This window comes from Saimiri boliviensis, chromosome 2 (genome assembly GCF_048565385.1).
Source record: "Saimiri boliviensis isolate mSaiBol1 chromosome 2, mSaiBol1.pri, whole genome shotgun sequence".
Lineage (NCBI taxonomy): Eukaryota > Metazoa > Chordata > Mammalia > Primates > Cebidae > Saimiri > Saimiri boliviensis.
The window spans coordinates 149,586,033-149,603,693 of record NC_133450.1 but is presented as its reverse complement, the minus strand read 5'-3'; the positions used below and the strand labels follow the sequence as shown (position 1 = coordinate 149,603,693).

The 17,661-nt window shown below is 34.7% G+C and overlaps 1 protein-coding gene across 1 annotated transcript in view; it reads right to left on the bottom strand.

The window, feature by feature from the left end:
* ALDH1A1 (aldehyde dehydrogenase 1 family member A1) overlaps positions 1-17,661 on the bottom strand; it is a 305,164-nt gene that overhangs the window by 216,172 nt on the left and 71,331 nt on the right. The gene's annotated exons all lie outside the window — the stretch shown is intronic.

Here is a 17,661-nt window from a genome sequence, read left to right as displayed (position 1 = left end):
CTTGTTCTTAAAATTGTACTGAAATATAAATTCAGCACACACTTAGGGGAAAAAAAGTCCGTCCATGGCCCATTAGAAGTTTCTAAATTTCCTCTTATTTCGAAGTGATGAACTATTTTTGGCAGATTTGTTGTTTTTTTCTTTCTCAATTTATTTCCTGAAGAAGAAATACAGTGTTTCCTGGAGTTTTATTGATAAATACAGTGTTTTCCTTGGGTTTGTTAATAATTTCTCTCATTTTTTAAGTCCAGACCTATAGAAAATGTAGTTTCTTTTTTCTTTGGGAGCTCTCATCTTGAAGAATTTTTTGAAGTAAATGAATATTAGCTTAAGAAAGATGAAAATCAAATAAATTATTTTTTGCTCTTCAACAATTAGCAAGATTTTTACAATATAATTTCTAATATTTTCTCTAAATTATACATTTATATCATTGATGTTAGCAGGCATTTTATGTTATAAAATTTTCTAAATTTCTTGAAAGATAATTTTTTTTTTTTTGAGACGGAGTTTTGCTCTTGTTTCCCAGGCTGGAGTGCAATGGCGCGATCTCGGCTTACCGCAACCTCCGCCTCCTGGGTTCAGGCAATTCTCCTGCCTCAGCCTCCTGAGTAGCTGGGATTACAGGCAGGTGCCACCATGCCCAGCTGATTTTTTGTATTTTTAGTAGAGACGGGGTTTCACCATGTTGACCAGGATGGTCTCGATCTGTTGACCTCGTGATCCACCCGCCTCGGCCTCCCAAAGTGCTGGGATTACAGGCTTGAGCCACCAGAAAGATAACTAAGACATGAATTTCAGCCAATAGTGTCACCAATTATTTAAATACACTTTAGACACAGAGTGTCAGAGTATTTAGAAGTGTATTGAATTTGATTACTTTCAAAACATGTGAGATCAGAATAAATCTTAATATCTGTCTACTTAATTCATGCTTTAATATATTTCTGGTTGGTTTGTTTTGAAGATAGAATAAAGCATTTTGTATTACATTTTCTGTAATAAATATAATTTACATCTGGCAATTTTCTAGGGACCGTACATTTGAAATACAAAGTAAGTTGTCTGGAGAATCAGCTCATTTATTTTTCCAAAGTACTTTTAAAAAATTGGAATCTAAGAATTTATTTATAGTCAATGACTTTTAGTGAATGGAGGCTAAGAAATAATGAAAAAAGGTTTAAACATAAGAACTGAAAGGTAAAAGTTAGCTCAAAAATGAAAGAATTTCAGAGACTATATCAAAGAAAATTATGAAAAATAGAGTTTAAGAATTACCAACCCAAAGAAAAGATCATGAATGGACAAAAACCAGGTATGCACAATGCCTTTGCACTGCATTCATTTCATTAGAAAGACAATGAGTAAGTTAAACTGTCTCATTATTTCATCACCTAGCTTTGTTTCAACTGTCAGGTATGAAAAATTACTGAGAAGAACAAAAGTTTTCAAAAGGAACAAACTTTTGAAAAGTATGAACACACTATGAGTGTTAACTCCAGAATAGCTGGTTTTTCATGAATTATACAGGAAACTGAGAAATGATCTAGTAGTTAGAAGTAAAAGTGTAGTTCTGAAGTTCTCACACTCTCTCCAAATGGAGAAACAAAGGGGATGCCTGCAGTTCTATGGGATTATAGGTACAGAAGTTCATTTGTGATTTTTCAACACTAAAAGGTAGCTGTATGTGGGTTCATAGTCAATGAAGTCCTCAGATTTTGGCCTCTATTTGATTTCACTGTAAACATACAATTTTGCCTTCCAAGTAAGAGTTTTAAATAATTTTATGCCTCCAAATGTCAAAGGCAAGGTGGGCATCATGATCTGACGTAAAGACCCCTTCACTCGAAGAAGGTAAAAGACCTAGATTCAAGTGGCAAATTCTTTATTTAGCAATCACTGGCTTTAGCTTAATCCAAAATTCACTGGCTTTCAGTTTGAAATATGTACAATGGGCCAGGCGTGGTGGTTCATACTTGGAATCTTAGCACTTTGGGAGGCCAAAGGGAAAGGATCATTTGAGGCCAGGAGTTCAAGACCCACCTGAGCAACATAACAAGATGTCTTCTCTACAAAAAATAAAAAAATTAGCCTAGGATACTAGCACATGCTTGTGGTGAACTATGATCACATCACTGCATTGCAACCTGGGCAACAGAGTGAGACACACACTCTGTGTGTGTGTGTGTGTGTGTGTGTGTGTGTGTGTTTGTGTATGTAATGATCATGTAACCTTCCCACAATACAATTATGAAGATGAAATAAATATACATGGAAGAGTTTTATAAGCACTAAAGTGTTAAACTAATGAAAAGTTTTACTCTTGACTGTTGTAGCAGATAGGATTTCACTTCTTTCTTTTTGATTTAAAAGACTTTGTAATTACCTATTTTAGAAGAGAGTCAGTCAGAAATCAAAGTTCCATGTGGTCAGTTACATACTTTAGTGGCACAATGACCTAAATCTTGGCATGAAGACAAATTTATCTATTTATACTCCAAAATAAACATACATTTATAAATAAACATATTTTATTCAACTAAGAAAGTAGGTTGGAGCACTCTGTTTGATATGTCTTATACAGTGAATTACTACTAAATTTTACTAGCTCCAATTACTACCATTTTAATGCTGCATTTTCCATATAAAATGGCTTTAAATTGAATAGTGACTGTAATTAAATTTATCTTTCTGAATCAATACTTATTTTAATATTCTTAGAAAAATCTCTACGGTGTTGCTCCACAAAGTGCCAATGAAGTATCTATGCAAGAGTCAGTAGAATGAACATAATGTCGTAACTGTGGTCTCTTTGATCCAGGTCCAGTAGCAGAGTCTATTATTTCCATGTGTTTCCAAATTAAATATGGCTAATTATCATTTGGCCAAAAATATTGAGAAAATGTAAGTTATTTCTTCCATGAACATTGACACTGAGTGAATGTAGAATGCACATCATGCATACACATTCACATATATTTGCCTGTACTAAAGCAGAACAATACCAATTCAGTTTTGTAATTTAAATGGCTAAACCTTGCCAAAATAGGTAAAACATTTACTCTGCTGAAGAGTGGATCATTCAATGTAAGAATCTTAGAGAATGAGAGTTACATAAATCCTGAAAATTACCAGGGATAGTCGTAGGAGTGCTGGTCTTTCAGAGAAGTTCAAGCTTGCCTGAAACATCCCAATGTGTGGCAGAGTGTACACTAAATGGTGAGATCTAAAACATTTATACTGGCAAAGAGTGGATCACTCAATGTAATAATCTTAGAAAAAGAGAGTTACTTAAATCCTGAAAGTTACCAGGGATAGTCATAGGGCCGCTGGCTTTTTCAGAGAAGTTCAAGCTTGCCTGAAAGATCTTAGTAGGAGGCAGAGTGTACACTAAAGGGTGGATCTGTTGAGTTTCAGTCTTAATCCACAAAGAATCAGCTAGTTAACCATAAATAAACACACATTATTACCTTGGCTCTTGCCACCTGGGCATAATGCCCTGCGAAGTTTTATGTTTCAGAGTTTCAGAGTCGTGGGCACAAAAAGACTGCTGATTGATTAGAAATATACATTATATTAGCAATACCCACTGCATTAAAGAAACAAAGAGTGTTAATTCGGCTTTACCAGGATAGACTGAATTCCCTCCTTACTCATTTGATTTCAAGTAGCTCTACACTGGCCCCTTGTAAAGTATTTACACAGGAATGTATCTAAGTCAGGGAGGTATTAACAGTGCTTTCATCTTGGATTCTCTTACTTAGCTTTACCCTTAATATGTTCCTACCCCCAACAACCCTGCCACCGCCAAACAGTTTTTAAAATTATAAGCAAGTAATACTTATTATTCATTACAATATCACTCTAAATTCCATTTTGTTCACTTTGAATTTTGTTTGTTAATGACATACTCACAACATGTTACTAAATAAGAAAGCCATTCTTACTTATTGTCATCATATTATTAGCCGTAAAGAATTTCATTTTAAGATGAAGAAAGAGGGAAAGGAGTGTTAGAATGCAGACACTGAAACTAGGATTGATTTCACAGATATTAACCTTCTCTATCTGTTGCTCAATCATGAGACTTCTGCTGAAATATGAACAGGTTGGTATCGGCTCAGCTTTAATCCGCTCAGGAACTCCTTGCACATTTCCTTTTGGGCTACCGTAAGAAAAATATGACCAGCTTTCCAAAGGTGAAAAGTAAACAAGATTACCCTCTCTGATTATTTATTATTAAAGAACTCCCTGGACAAACAAGCTCATTCTACTATAGAGACATCACATCACTCATCATTAATTTAACAAGCATTTACTAAGTGCCTACTGTGTGCCAGGCACTGTGCTAAGAAGTGGAATCAATAAGAAACAAAGGAATTTATAGTCTGTTGGGGATACATACATCAAACTCATAATTACATGGACTTAACCACACAACTGTAGATTCACACTAAATTCACTAAAGAAAAGTTCAGTGTAATTCAACTTAAGTCATAATTATATGTTTATTTTCCCCCTAATTCTGAATGGGAATGCATGAATAACAATTAATTCAAATATCTATTATATATTGAGCATGTTCTATGTGGTAGGTGGACATGTAGTCATAAGCAAACTAGCCTTAATTGAAATGTTGTCACTTAATTCACCTTGTCTTTAGGGAAGAAAGTCTAAAATTCTGAGTTTCAGTTCTTGCTTATCATCAGAAAAATGGAAATGGTAATAATTTCCAATATGATAGTTCTGAGATTTAAATTAAAGTGGCATTAAAAACACATCAGATGCTCTAATGAAGTGTCAAAGAATATGGAAGCATTAAATATTAACATAAATAAGATTGATTATTCAAAAGACAGAGTAAGTTAAGAAATATATAATGTGTGTTGCAACTGGGCTTTCATAAATGCAAAAATTTATAGAAAAATGACAGGAGCATATTCACTGGGAACAGGATGAGCAAATGTGAGAAATGGGAGTCAAGAGTATTCGGAAAATTGTGGAGAAAGTGGTTTCATTGGGCTGAGGCTGTATGTGAAGCTGAGGGTACAGAATGGGGAGGGAAAACACAAGTCATCACCATTTTAGCTCTTAACTACAAATTGAAAAGGAAAAAGAAATTAAATAATATTTGATACACTGTCTTCCCATTTTTAGGTCTGTTTAGATATTAAGGCACAAAAGAAACTTATTTGTACTTTATAAATTTTGTGTTCTTTGTTCTTAGGAATGATGGAAATAGTTACTCTCTGTACCTGAAAAATATGATTTCATTTGAAAATAGATTCAGAGGTAGGACAACAGGCTCTTAATGAACATCATGGTCACTTAAACTGACCAGCTGGAAACAGGAAACCCTTTATTGTTTTACTATCCATATTTTTATGTATATTTTCAGCATTGATAGGATACATGCACACATACATACATCTATTTTCAAGTAGAACCATAACTCCAAAACCATAAATTCCCTTTATACCAGTGCCATGAATATATGTGAAAGAGAATTACTATTTCAGGCAGCAAAAAAAATAATGAGGCAAGATCAACTATTAGGAGAGAAGGAAGATTTTAATGTTGATTAAAATTGGAGGATACTGATTAATGTTCTTAGTAATAGGTAAAAAGAAAGAAAAGCAAGGTGCCAGCCATCATAGAAAGAATACATTATATATATATATATATATATATATATATATATATATATATGTATTTTTTAGATATATTTAATTATTATCTTATTTTTTGAGACTGAGTCTCCCTCTATTGTCCAAGCTGGAGTGCAGTGGTACTCTAGGCTCACTGCAACCTCCGCCTCCTGGGTTCAAGTGATTCTCCTGCCTCAGCCTCCCGAATAGCTGGGACTACAGGAGCGCACTACCACACCCAGCTAGTTTTTGTATTTTTAGTAGAGATGGGGTTTCACATTGGCCAGGCTGGTCTTGAACTCCTGACCTTGTGATCCACCTGCCTCAGTCTCCCAAAATGTTGGGATTACACGCGTAAGCCACCATGCCTGGCCAAAGAATACATTATACTTTAATGGAACAGTGTCTTTCTGATTTCTTTATGCAAAACGATGTTTTTGATTTAGATTTTGTTTTTCTCTTAAAGAAAATATAAATGTAATATTGCATACCCAAGCCTTGGGGCAATTTCTTTCTATTATCTAACACCTGAACCAAACCTTCTTTAGGAGCCATCAATGACACATATATTGGTTAGAGTTACAACCGAAAAGTTATTTGAATTAATACTTTTGGTAAATATGCTATTGACTTAAGTGTGAATTCTAAGAACTCCGCTGAACATAAATCTTAGATTTGAGACGTGGTCTTTTTTCTAGGTATAAAAAAATGAACATTCCTAAGTACTCTATGTCTCTATATACTCTATGTCTCTACAGACCTTCTAGATCTTTGGGTAGATTGCAACCTTTAATTAGACACTCTTCATCTTCTCTGACTATAAATGGACCTTCAAATCAAGCAGTAAACTGGCAGAGACTGGAGAAATCTTTAAAACCGGTCACAAAATTTCTAGCTGAGCAGAATTTTTATAAGTTTTCATTATCTCACATTTTGTTACCTTGGGAAGTCTATCTAGTTGAATGCACATTTTATGAAAGGTCATAAAAATTCAGTTCTAATCTTAATTTTATTTCTGATTCTCAGTAACTATAGTTATTCAGAGAGGCACACCTTATTCAAAGCCCATCAATCTAGCCCAAATGGTATTTTAATTATGTTGTGATTGAGCTGGGCTTTAAAAAGTACATGGCAGTTAACCTTGACAAAGTGAGATTATATAATGGGACATCATAAATAGTGAAGTACTGTACAAATGAAAAGGGCTATGATCAGAGTAACAAAAATGAAAGAATCACAGAAAGATCACATTATGGTTGCACATTGGCATAAAATGAGCTGTAGTTGCCTATCTCCATGATGTTTCATAAAGTATAGGAATAAATGAAACAAAATGAGGATTTATGATTATAAAAAGACCTTATTTATGTTTCCAAATTCTGTCATATTATACTTGATTATGACAAGTAGTTACATGATTTATCACTTTTGCAAAAATATCAAATGCATAAAGAATTAAACCAATTACTTTTAGTGCTGGAATAGTCATAAGGTGGTATTTATGCTGATAGCAAGTTTTTTTTTCCAGATTAAGTCAGTATCAATGGAAGATGTATTCTGTGTTGGTTGCTACCCAATAGAAGTAATGTACTTACTTTTTACCTTCTTTCAAATTCCATTTTAACCATAATTGACTGCTTAGATTACAGAACAATGTTTTTTAGGAATACCAGGAAGAAAATAAAGACAATTTATTTTAGATAAAATGTTATGGATTTGAAACCTTTTCAGAAAATAAACTGGAGATTCCAAGTAAGACAGTGGGTGGATGTTATTTCTAAAAGAATGTTGTAGTCTTCCATTATTTTGTTTGAAAAGTATTCCTCGCTGATGTTAAAAACAGCCTTCTTTTCTTCTGGGTAAAACCAACCACTTGGTTCTAGTGAGGTCTTCCCATCATAATCATCAACTCTATGTCCTCAGTTTTAGGTATAGGGCACTAACTCAAGCTAGATCAATCAATGCATACCCACAGGATTTTTACTTTAATTTCCTCGAATAGGGAATAAAGTATGCCTGCCTCATGGAGAAGCTGTGAGAGGTAAAAACAAGACTGTTGTCATGTTGCTACCACGAGGAGAAAAACCCATCTGATAAACACAGAGATAAGATAAAAAAAAAAAAAAAAGAAACTCCTAGCAAGGTTCAAATTCCTGGTTCCAAAAGACGTTGAGAGTAAACTCTAAACGTGGAGTTACAAAATATATCCCAGTAATTTTCCAGTACATTTCTCCCTTTCTGACTAAATTTGTTGCAATTCAGTTCTGTACCAGTAATCCTGACTAATCTGAGGGATTTATATTTAAAAATACAAATCAATAATACCACTGTGAAAGGAAAATCTTGGGGACCCCAAATTACTAAACTAAGGGAAAAGTCAAGCTGGGAACTGCTCAGGACAAACCTTCCTCCCATTCTATTCAAGTCATCCCTCTGCTCTCTGGCATAATTGCCTATTCTGATTGCCTCCTTTGGTTGGAAAGGCTCATCAGGAGCTCAAAGAATGCAACCATTTGTTTTTTGTCTACCTGTGACCTGGAAGCCCTCTCCCTGCTTTGAGTTGCCCCTGCCTTTCTGGATGGAACCAATGCACTTCTTACATATATTGATTGGTGTTTCATGTCTCTCTAAAATGTACAACACCAAGCTGTGCCCTGATCACCTTGGGGACATGTCACCAGGACCTCCTGAGGCTGTGTCATGGGCGCATGTCCTTAACTTTGTCAAATAAACCTAAAATGATTGAGACTTGTCAATTTTTTCAGCTGACACCACAGATCCTATTTATATTAAGAAACGGCCGGGCGCGGTGGCTCAAGCCTGTAATCCCAGCACTTTGGGAGGCCGAGGCGGGTGGATCACGAGGTCAAGAGATCAAGACCGTCCTGGTCAACATGATGAAACCCCGTCTCTACTAAAAATACAAAAAATTATCTGGGCATGGTGGCGCGTGCCTGTAATCCCAGCTACTCGGGAGGCTGAGGCAGGAGAATTGCCTGAACCCAGGAGGCGGAGGTTGCGGTGAGCTGAGATCGTGCCATTGCACTCCAGCCTGGGTAACAAGAGCAAAACTCCGTCTCAAAAAAAAAAGAAAAAAAAAAAAGAAACGATTAATAAGTAAAAGTGAGATAATACTGGTTGTAAAATTGCCCTTGCTTACAGGGCGCTTTTCCCAGGGGAGTTGCTGAGGACCCGGTGTTGATTACCTGGCCAAGATCTCTGGAGTCCATCTTGCACCTATTTCTCTACCCTCTTCTTCAAGTAAAGGCTACTTGTTACTGCCCAGCCCATTGTGAGAGCTCAATAAATGTCAGTAGTGATCACCATCTGCCCCATCACAGCCTTTTACACACATTGTGAAGAGTCTGGCCCCCTGCCCTCTGCTGTTGACAGCTACTACAGCTGGAATTAGTTGAATTATCTTCTGATGTCCCTGCTCTGTGCATCTGCTTTCATTGGCCCAGGTAGGATGAGTTATTCCTCTACAGTTTGACTTTCACTTTTAAAGGCAACACTGATAACAGTGTTTCCAAGGCCCCCTTTCTCACAGCCCTTTGGGGCCCACATATGAATGGATGGATGTAATTGCTTCACAACATGGCCACAAGGGGCAGATACTGAATTTGGATGCCTTGAAAGGTCTAATCACGACTGCACGACTGCCTTTAATGTTATCAGTCCATTCTGTTTTTTTTTTTTTTTTTTTTTTTTTAATTGAAGAATTGTCTATGCTTGTAAGAAGATGAGACACTCTTCTATTTATGATCTGTTGGCTGCAATTACCTCTTAATGCAAAAGTACTGTTTCAAAGTCTGCACTATTTATAAGTAGACTATGGAACTTCTATAAGAAGATTAAGCTTTTTTTTTGGCATAATGCAACAACAACTTGTATCACTGGAATCTAAGTTTTGTGAGGGCAGCAGGCTTTGTCTTGTTCAATTACAGAATCCCTAGTGCCTAGAATAGCACATGTTACATGCGATTGCTAATTTTTGTTGGAGAGCTAACATGTAGTTACTGGCCACAGTTGAATCACTTTGATAAATAATTGAATAAATGTTGAGTATTTTGTGTGTGCACCTACAATGTGCAAAGCCCTGTGAAAAAGATCGGGTATGAATATGAATGAGTAGTAAAGAAACAGTCTAGGAGGGGAGGGATACGATATAAAAACAGATACACTACAAAGTCAAGCAAAATGACTTAGTATTCAAGATCCAACCAATGTGCAATATGGTTTTTAGAGAAGCACTACTCCTTTTTATAAAGATTTGAAAGTATACTGTAGAAGCTTGGCTTTTGAGCTGGATCTTAAAAATGTGAATAGGATTTCAACAGAGAGAGCTCAAAGTCAGAGTATGCCTTACACAGAAATCAGTTTGAAAGTCTTCCCAGCCTCTGTAAAACCAAGAGAAATAAAGAATAATATCTCAATAGCTGAAATAACTTTAATTTATTAAGCAATGCAGTGTCTTTGAAACAAGTTGTTTAAGCAATTCTAAGTGTCCCCTCCTTTGGGAAAAATGTGTTTTTTCTACCACTTCTTTTAAAAACGAAATGAGTAATTTGAAAACAGCTTCTTTTGCTTTCTTCTTGTATTAAAGAGCTCATATTTCAGTTTAAAGCATCTGCCAAGTAAAGTTGAACTGCCTGTTTAAAAATATACAGGTATTTCAAGAAAAGGAATGGTATTATCTTCCCATTACCTAGGTTCAGAGAGGATTTTGCAATCCCGTGAAAATCTTCCTCCCTAATTCCTCACTTCAGGGTAAATTTTAAAGTCATGATTCATCAAACAACAGACATCCTGAACTCTTAAAATGCCTTCTGCAAAGCAATTTTGTTCACAAAATGGGTTCTTCATTAATTTTCCCAGAAACAATTTTTTATGTTAGTGACATTCACTATACAATAGTTCTCCTCAATGCAGTACTTATTTTTAACAAAACTCTGTCTATAGAGTTTTAAAAAATATCTCATAGTTATATTAAATTTAGTACATTCAAGCTGCATAGAAATGTAACTTAGATGTTTCAGTTTAAAGGAAGTTTAGGAAACACTGTATTTTAAGAAGTCTATGAGGCAGTTCTGATCTGCATTTCATTTCCATATTGCAAATATCAAATACTATGAAAATATTTGCCTAACCCATCATTTCTAATCCCAGGGAGTTTTTGGTGCTCCCCCTTCACCCAACTAAGCCTTTATTCTCTTTACATTTAGAACACTTTAAGCAAATTTACCTGTGTCCATAAGCAAATAAGTCTCAGATCTAGGCAGCTGACTTCTTGTTCACCCAGATGGAAATAAAACTACAGTGTGCATATTAGAAGCACCTGCCACAACCTCTTCAAAATACCAAACCTTAACCAGGCAACAGGATACAGTTTCAAATAGGAAAAGGAATTTCTGATGGCACCTAAGGATCTTTAATTCTCTGGATTGACCACTGTAAACCCACCAGCTGAATTTAAATTTCTTGGAGTTCTTCTGAATCTGGCTATTACATGTGGAATTTAGAATTGTTTCTTTTTCACATTTTGCTCATTTTTAGTCTCTCCAAAGGACTCCTGGTTATGTATCAGATTTAGGGAAAATGTTAGAATTTGCATGTTTGGCTTTGAGCTTAAAGATGATCATAGTTATGTAAAGTGTGCAGGTTATCCCTCTTCTTATGTTATATTTTTACCCTTTTTTATGGCACTTTTGTGGCCATCCATAATTGTATAGATATATAAAAAATACAAAAACTTGAAAAGCTAAGAGAATGATTTTTGTATACTAACTAGCTATACAACTGTCACTTCTAACATTTCTGTACAACTATGACATTGTAAGACATTTCATTTTAAATTATTTGGTTATTAAGATTTGTCTTATGTCTCTTGCCATCATTATGCATGTAGGGAAGAAAAAGGAGCTGTGTTGTTGCAAAATTTAAGCATTATTTGTAACCTTTAAACTATGGTTACATCTGTCTTGCAACATTAAAGTGAAATAGGTTGCTTTAGGGCCTTGTCAAAATCAAGAGATAACCATATACTCTTGGCAAAATCTTATTTTATTTATTTTGCTTTATTTTAGGCTAGTCAAGTCAAGCAGTGGGAATGCGGAAGGAACAAAGAAGTCTGTAACTCATTGTGATCAATTAGCTGTAAACACCAGTGTACTTGGACCAGCTAGGCAACTATTTGCAAACTTCTTTATAATAAATAATACTTCAAGACATAAAGAACAAAAATAAGTCAAAGAGTTATTCTACTGTGCACTAACTGTCTAAAATAGTGCAAAAAAGGTGTCTTTTCACTTCAACTGTAACCAATTCTGCATGTTCTTTGAGGTGCACATCAAGGAACTTTCTGGTGATCTTTAGGTTTGTAGGTGCACTACTTCATGAAAGAGATATTCTGGCACATCCGTTGCCTCCCCTAAGACTATAAGAGTGTCTAGACCCAACTCTGCACAGACTGGGTGGCTTAATGAACAGAAATGTATTTCCTCACAGTTCTGGAAGCTACATGTCCATTATTGGGGAGTTTGCTGGGTTGGTTCCTTTTGAGGCCATGAAGGATGTATCTGCCCCAGGCCTCTGTCCTTGGCTGTGGATGGCTGTCTTCTCCCTATGTCTTCACATCATCTTCCCTTTGAAAATTCTTGCCAGTGCTGTTTCTTAGTCTCTGCTCCTCGGCATTAGTATATTTGTCCCTCTAGAGGACTATGTGTCCATCTCTTTCCTCCCATCAAATCTTCAGCCAGGAAAGGAAGACATGAGGAGATCCTCAGTGAAAGAAATGGCTCTCATCTCATCTCAAAAGCTAGTAACTCTTTCTCTATACTGGTTCACCTGTTTTCGCAAATATTCTGGAATTTTATTCCATCAACTCTGCTGCTGTTGTTGTTTTCTCCCGTGGCTTTACTCTTCTATAGCTCCTGAAAACACATTCAGATTTCTCAATGCTATGTCACAATTAATACCTTGTTGCTCTCTTTTATTTTTCCACCATTTAGTGAAAGTGTGTATGTCTAAGAGTGGCCTACACTTAACTCTGTACCCTCAGCTCCTATGGTCTTCTCAAACCAATTTCTCTCCACTGTGTTTCCAAAACCCCTATCCTTAAGACTAACAACTCTTTATTAATTTCAAGTACAAGAACCATTTCTAAATGATTTCCTTTAGACACTTTTTATAAATAACCATTTGATATCTTTTCACAATGTTTTTCACATCTCCTTCCTGACACTTTGACCTGTGGTTGCTCCATCAGGATTACATTCTTTTGGCTTGCTTTCTGCCCCTCTGAATTATCTTTTTCTGTATATATTTTATTTTAATAGTTGCTGTCAAATGTCAAACCAACAAGCAAACAAGCACCAGCAATATATGAGAGTATCCTTTTTTAACAGTATCTATTGCCAGTAAAGGTGTTACAGAAAATATGAGGTTATCACCAGTCTGATGGGTATATATCCATATCATGACATTGTTTTTAAACAGTACTTCCCTCACCACTGTAAATTTGAACAACTTTTACTGTTTATTGGGCAATTTGGATTTGCATATCTGCTGACTCGGAGGCATTTGAGTGTATTCAGTTTTCATCCATTTTTGTTGTTGTTTGGGTTGCTTGCTTTTTTTCCTCAGTAGTTTATAAGTGCTCCAGATTCACTGTAGATAGTAACGCTTTGTTAGTGCATGTAAATAAATTTGAAGTTTTTGTAGGAATCTACTGATTCCGCTTTTTTTTTTCCCACTTGAGGATTTTTATTTGCTTATATTAAAAAACACCTCTCACTTCTTTTATAATAGCAGGTTTTCAGTCACAGACAAGAATCTCCTAACACAGATATTACATATGTTATTCCCAGAATATCTTGTAAAGTTGTTTGTTTGTTTTATCTATTTACTTCCATTTTAATACTAGATCCATTTGGATCCATGTTTTTTATTATTTTTTTAATAAGTTAGGGATCCAGTTTTTGTTTAACTAACCCAGTTTAAAGAATTGTTTTAAATCACTTTTTCAACCTACTGAGTTAAAACAGAAATTGAAAAAAAAATCATTATTAAATTTAAAGATGTGAATCTTTGGTTTATGTCATAAATCCACAAAGTTAGCAATGATTATGTGAAGAGTTGCTATATATTTTTTTGTTCTGATTACACAATTTTTGAATTATATTAGAAATTATATGGTCTTAGAGTATCTTAGAAAGTATATAATCAAGTGAACTTTCTTTTTTTCATTAATAGTCTCTAGCTTTTAGAGAAATTTTAGGTTTATTGAAAAATTGAGCAGAAAGTACAGAGAATTCTCATATACTCAATTTCCCCCTGCTTTTAGTTTCTGCTATTACTAATATCTTGGATTGATGTGGCCCATTTGTTACATTGTTGAACCAATATTGATGCATTATTACTAGCTAATTGCCATAGTTTACATTAGGGTTTACTCTTCTTGTTATACATTGCTATGCATTTTGCCAAATGCATAATGTATGTATACTCCATTACAGTATCATATGGCATAGTTTCACTTCCCTAAAAATCACTTTTATTTCTCCTCCCTACCGCCAACTCCTGGCAACCATTGATCTTTTTACTTTCTCTATAGTTTGCCTTTTCTGGAATGCATTTCACCGGAATGAAACAGACAGCCTTTTCATACTGGCTTCCTTTACTTAGCAATACTCATTTATGATTCCTCCATTTCTTTTCTCGTTTAAAAGCATTTCTTTTTATCATTGAATAATATTTCATTATATAAATGAACTATCATCTATGTATTCATTTACCTCTTGGAAAATATCTCAGTTGCTTCCAATTTTTGGTAATTATGAATACACTGCTATAAACACACATGTGCAGGTTTTTGTGTAAACATGTTTCCTAACTCATTTGGTAAATATCTAGGAGCACAATTGCTGGCTTGCATTGTAGGACTGGTGTTTATCTTTGCAAGAATCTGCCAGACTGTTTTAAAGCAGCTGGAACCTAGAAAGCAGAGTTTGACCTCTTGACCTTAACACGCATCTTAATTTTCCTTCCCTAAAACTTCTCGAAATTTTATTGAATTAAAATTTGTCATGACAGTGAATATGACAAGGTCTTATTCTCTCACTTTAGAATAATATAGAGAGGAATATGGATACCATATTCAGGGATTTAAAAAAAAAAGACTTGGGCCAGGCATGCGCAGTGGCTCACATTTATAATCTCAGCACTTTGAGAGGCTAAATTGGGCTGATCATGAGGTCGGGAGTTCGAGACCAGCTTGGCCAACATGGTGAAATCCCGTCTCTACTAAAATTAACCAGGAGTGGTGGCACATGCCTATAATCTCAGCTACTCAGGAGGCTAAGGCAAGAAAATAGCTTGACCCCAGAAGGTGGAGGTTGGAGTGAGAGGAGATCATGCCATTGCACTCTAGCATGAGTGACAGAGCAACACTCCACTCCAAAAAAAAAAAAAAAAAAAAAAAAAGACTTGTGAAATACAAAATTACTAATCCTAGCATGATCCTGATGTTGGAAGTATAACAGTTGAATCATCAAGTCATTCACTGTCTTTTCCTAAGTCACACAGTAATAGATACTAAGCCATCACCAAATTTGAATTTTTATTTTCTCTAAGGAAATATAGAGAAGCAGGGAAATGAGATCTTTTTTCTCTACGTGAAATCCAACTAAGTTACCTCCTTTTGGTTTTAGCTACCAACGTGACCATTTCATTAACTTGAAAGAGTAAAATTTGAAAAAAAATTCTGTCTTTAATTCATGTGAATAAGTAAGGAAAAAAAAAAATCCCAGTAATTCATTGCGTGTGTGATAATTATTTGCCATGCCATGTTTAAAGGCAAAGGGTAAAACATTTAGAACACTAGTTCTCAAAATGCTTTGACCTGGGGACACATGAGAAACACACACTAAAATAATGGTTTTCTTTGGCTGTAGATAGGGGGTACGAGGAAGCTGTGCGGAAGACTTTGGAATTTCAGTGAAATGCTGTTCTTGATCACTCAGAATATACCTTTTCTTTCATATGGCAAGTAATGCTTAGACAGAGATTAACTTAAAGGATGAGGGGACAGCTTACTAAGATCAGATATTTTGCAAGACTCTTATGCACAATGAGATGCATGTGAGAGACTCCATATTTTCTCTCCTTGTTTTGTTTAGTTTCTTCTTCACTATCAGATTATAAACGAAACATGTGAAAATAAACATGCTGTGAAAATGTAACGTATAGTGACTGATTTTAACTGTCTTTTCTTCTTTCTTTCTCTTCCTTTACTTTATTTTCTCTGTTTGTAAAGTAAGTAGAGCCGATGAATCATCTTCTAGAAACAGCAAGAGTGGTGAGTCATTTCTCTGAAGTATGTGGCGTTTCACCCACAAAAAGCATTTAACCCATGATTATCCCTTAACTGTTAATGATAACATATTTTATTTATTCTCTTATTTCAGAAAATCTACTCGACATTATTATTGTGTGGAGAAAAAGATTCTGACAGATTATTCACAGAACTATACCTAGATGATTAGTAGTTTTTCTTTTTGTTTTATGTTTGGGAGTTTCACTCGCCTTTAGTGCTACAGCTGGAAGTTAATTTTGGAAAAACATTCTTTTGACTTTCTTTTCTTAATTCTGCTACAATTACCATATTTGTTGTTTATATTTTAGGTTTGCCTATGTATTACAAATCCAAATATATAAAACAATTCCATTCAAGTTTATGCCATTGGTAATGACAGAAACAAAACAAAATGAGACTATATATGTTTTCTAGCTTGTTATATTTTATAAAAAGTAAGTGGGCTTTTTCCTTCATTTTACAAGAGTGTCACTGGGCAGGAATGTTCCAACAGTTCCATTACCAAAGTTAGGAATACAAATGCAAATTAAGAAAAAAAAAAAAAAAAGAAAACTAGATTTTGTACAATTATCTTATTCCTTCTCAACTGATGACATAAATATGGTATTAGAAAGTTAGTCAACATCTGTCAAGATCAATTTGCAATAATATCAATCAAGTTAACTTGTTAGCAGATAACTAATTTTCAACATACACATATGATAGTAAAAACATATATTGACAATTTTCTTAAATATTTAGATAGATGATTGTCCTACTTCAGGATGTATTGACTTCATTGATACTATATTGGCATTGAGAATTTAGAATGTAATATTAAATACTGCCAATCTTTAGAAACTATTTCATTAACTTCCTAAACTTTATGTATTTTACCTGAAATATCTATGAGGAAAAGAGGAAAAAGAACAAACCACTAAATGCAGCAGAAACTGAGCTGTAATGTTTTGAGAGTTTACACTTGTGTGCTTTAATGGAAACATTATATAATATTTTGCAGGGTTTTATGAAAAATGAAAATGAACCACTATGGAATTTACCAGAACCAATTTTCCTTCTTTATATTAGGTGAGAAATTTCTTATGGAATGTGTTCTGTAAGAAGCTGCTACTCCATTAATCTTTTCATTTTATAGATCTAGTTCCTTGTTTTGTTGTTCAACTAGTCTACAATGTCAAAGATCTATTTGTATCAAAATTTATACATAACTGATATATACTACAGTTGGTACATATAGTTCTATATAACTGATTCTATTTAAAATATTCATGTAGATAGGCCTTCTAAGGTCAATGCTTTTATTGAACGTCATGATGATCAAATTTTTGGCATTACTATATTCAAAATTTTGAGCCAATCTGGAACTGTATTTCTTCTATATTTCTTATTTATGGCAACAAACTATATCTAGGCACAAAAGTCTTTTATTTTTTAAGGCAAGAAAAATATAAATAGGAAATTATTTGGCACTGCATAATGTTAAAATTTACACATATATGTTATTTCTCCATTATCACAAGAATTCTAGCGGGTAGACAATTTAGATTATGTTCCTATATACAAAAGTAAAAACAACTAGGCATGGTGGCTCCTGCCTGTAATTCCAGCTCTTAGGGAGGCAGAGGCAGGAGGATAGCT